The following is a 3910-nucleotide window of genomic DNA, read 5'->3' on the forward strand; positions in this document are numbered from 1 at the left end:
GTCAAGGACTTAAATTTTGTGAGCCATAGACTTGAGTCAATTTCATTAGTAAGGGAATTCCCAGATGCTCTCCCTGAAGATCTTCATAAAGTCTCTCCCAAAAGGGAAATGACTTTGGAATCGATCTCATTCCAGATACCCATCCTATCTCTATTCTCCCCTTTAGAATAAATCTATCTAACCTTAAAGAGTTGAAAGAATAGTTGAAAGATCATTTAGATAAGGGATTCATCAGGCCCAGTATTTCCCCAGGGAGAGCTCCAGTCCTTTTCATGCATAATAAAAATGGTTCTCGCAGATTGTGTCTCGATTATCATCAGTTCAACAAAGTTAAAATAATGAATAAATACTTATTCCCCAAGATTGATGACTTGTTTGACCGAATTCAGGGTTCCAGTTATTTCTCTAAGATAGACCTCAGATTCGGTTATCATTATCTCAGAGTTAGAGAATGTAACATTTTAAAGACAGCCTTCAAAACTTGGTGTGGTTACTTTGAATTCCTAATTATGTCCTTTGGACTAACGAATGCCCTTATAGCTTTCATGGACTTAATGAACAGAGTGTTCAAGTAGTACTTGGACATATTCGTTATAGTGTTCATTAACGACATCTATGTCTATTCTCGTAGTAGAAATAATCATACAAAGCATCTCAGAATTATATTGCAGACTCTTAGAGCCTATCAGTTATTCGCCAAATTTAGTAAGTGCAAGTTTTAGTTATGATCGGTAGCTTTTCTTGGCCATATTATTTTTGGTGATAGCATTAAAGTTGACTCTCAAAAGATCAAAGCAGTGAGAAACTAGCCCATACCCATTTCTCCATAAGATATCAGGAGTTTCTTGGTCTTGGATGGCTATTACAGACTATTTAATGAGGGTTTTTCTTTTATTACATCCTCAATGAGTCGATTGACTTGAAAGATAGTTAAATTTCAGTGGTCAGATTCTTGTGAAAAGAGTTTTCAGGAGTTAAAGAGCTTGCTCACTTTAGCCCCAGTCTTGACTTTGCTAGATGGTTTTAGAGGGATTTGCTATTTACGATGATGCTTCTAGAGTTGGTCTTAGTTGTGTGTTGATGCAAAGAAATAAGGTGATATATTATGCCTCTAGACAACTTAAATCCTATAAGAAAAATTACCTTACCCATGACCTTGAGTTAGTAACGGTTGTTTTTGCCTTGAAAATTTGGAGGCATTACCTTTATAGGGTTCATGTTGATGTGTTCATGAATTACAAAAGTCTGTAGTATGTGTTTTTACAGAAAGATTTAAATATTCATTAGAAAAGGTGTTTAGAGCTGCTAAAATATTATGATATAAGTATGTTGTATCATTTGGGTAAGGCCAATGTAGTGGCCGATGCCCTAGTAGATTGTCTATGGGCAGTGTTGCTTATGTTAAGAATGATAAGAAAAAGTTAGTTCAGGAGGTTCATCAGCTTGCTGGATTAGGTGTTTGGTTAGTTGATTCAACTAAAGGTAGTGTATGGGTTTAGAGTAGTTCAGAATCTTCATTGGTTATCGAAGTAAATAAGAACCAGGATAGAATCCTAGTTTAGTTAAGCTGAAAGAGTCAGTTTGAGATCAGAAAGTAGAGGTTTTCTTCTAAGGGGGAGATAGGGTGTTACGATGTCAGGGTAAGTTTTGTGTGTCGTGTGTTGATGGTTTGAGACAGTGGATTTTAGCAGAAGCACAAGGTGTGCATTATTCTATACATCCATGAGCCATAAGATGTACCGTGATATGCAGGAAATCTATTAGTAGAGCTGTATAAAGAGATATATTACAGAGTTTGTAACTAACTATTCTAATTGTCAGTAAGTTAAGGTTGAGCTTCAGAGGCCTAGTGGTACATTACAAGATTTTAGTATTCCCACTTGGAAATGGGAAGTTATGAACATGGATTTTATGATGGGGTTGCCTCGTACACGTCGTTAACATGATTCAAGGTTATTGTAAATAGAATGACCAAATCATCCCACTTCTTACCCATACATACTTCATATTTATCCGAGGATTACTCCAAGCTCTATATTAGAGAGTTTCCTAGGTTTCATGGAGTCCCATTGTCTATCATTTTAGATAGAGGTACTCGATTTACCTCTCACTTTTGGAGGACTTTTTAGAAGGGTCTTGATACCCAAGTTTATCTCAGTATAACTTTTTATCCTCAGACAGATGGTCAGGTAAAGAGGATCATTCAGACCCTGGAAGATATGTTGAGGGCATATGTGCTTGATTTCAAACGTAGTTGGGATGATCACTTACTATTAGTTGAACTTGCCTACAATAACAGTTATCACTCTAGTATTCAGATGGCTCCGTTCGAGGCCCTCTATGGGAAGAGATGCAGATCTCCTTTTGGTTTGTTTGAGGCAAGTGAGGCTACTTTGATAGGGTCACATTTAGTATTTAATGTGATGGAGAAAGTTTAGTTAATCAGGAAGAGGCTTAACACATCCTAAAGTCATCAGAAATCTTATGTAGATGTACAAAAAAGAGACCTTTAGTTTGATGTTGGTGACTTAGTCTATTTGAAAATCTAGCCCATCTATTTGAAAATCTAGCCCATGAAGAAAGTGAAGAGATTTGGCTAGAAGGGGAAGATTAAACCCTAATATGTAGTCCCTTATAGAATTTGAGTCATTTAAGAAAGGTAGCTTATGAGCTAGAGTTACCTACAGATTTGGCATCAGTGCATCCATTGTTTCATATTTCTTTGTTAAAAAAGTGTATTAGTGGTCCATCTATTGTAGTTCCCTTATAAAAGCATAGATGTTTGGGATAGCCTTTCATTCGAAGAAATCCCAGTTGAGATCCTTAATCATCAGATTATGAGGCTAAGGAATAAAAAAGTTCCCTTGGTCAAATTTTTTTGGCAGAATTAGTCCATTGAAGGAGCTACTTGGGAAGTAAAAGCAGATAAGCAAACTAAGTACTCTCATTTTTTCTCCGCAAACTTAAATTCAACTTAAGGTAAAAAATTTCCTCAAATTTACTCTCTTCTGTTCTCAGTCTCAACTTTGTAATCATTCTCATGTCATTTCATGCATTAATGAAATCAGTTCAGTTCATATATCATGATCCATACACAGTAATGTAATCATGTTATTAGTTATGCATGTTCAATATGTGATTCAAACTTCCCCATTATTGTCAGCTAACCAGTATTATTCGAGGACGAATATTCCGAACGGGAGATATTGTAATACACTAGAATACTCTTGGCTCGTTTTAGCTCTTAGTATATGCTAATGGGTCCAAAGCCTTGAAAATTTCACCAAGTGTTAAAGACTTAGCTATTTCAAGACCCCTAATTTTTTAGGACTTTTAGTTTGGTCTTCCCGACCTTGGAATGTAGATTTCTAAGTTGATTCATATTTATGGAGGTCAAAAGTATGTCTTGTGAAAGTTTTGAATTTTTTAGATGAGGTTTGGACAGTGTTTGGATATCAAAAATAGTAAGGCATCGCGATGGAGCCACGTCACGATGGGTAGTTGACCCAAGCTTGGGGTCGCGCCATATTGGGTGGTCTCACCTATCTTTTCAAATCCTCATCATTAAGGGCATATGGGTCAATTTTCCTCACCCAAACTCGTCCATAACACAAAATTTAGGTCCCCTAGGAGCATTGTTTCCCCTTTATTCACAAATCCTCTCAAATAAATCCCTTTCTTTCTCAAGAACATATCCTAACCCATTCAATAGAATCAAGGAATTCAAGCTCAAGCTTCAAGAAAATCCTTAAGACTCAAATTGTCAAGTGGGGTATGTGTGATGTTCATCCATGGACCTTTTTCACCTATGGATTCCAAGATATCTTTTATGTTTTAAATCATAAATTTTACATGATTAAGTTAATTATGCCCATGAACATCTTGATAATTTGATTTCAAGTTATGATTA

The sequence above is a fragment of the Capsicum annuum genome, chromosome 4, assembly GCF_002878395.1.
Source record: "Capsicum annuum cultivar UCD-10X-F1 chromosome 4, UCD10Xv1.1, whole genome shotgun sequence".
In the NCBI taxonomy this organism is placed as follows: Eukaryota; Viridiplantae; Streptophyta; class Magnoliopsida; order Solanales; family Solanaceae; genus Capsicum; species Capsicum annuum.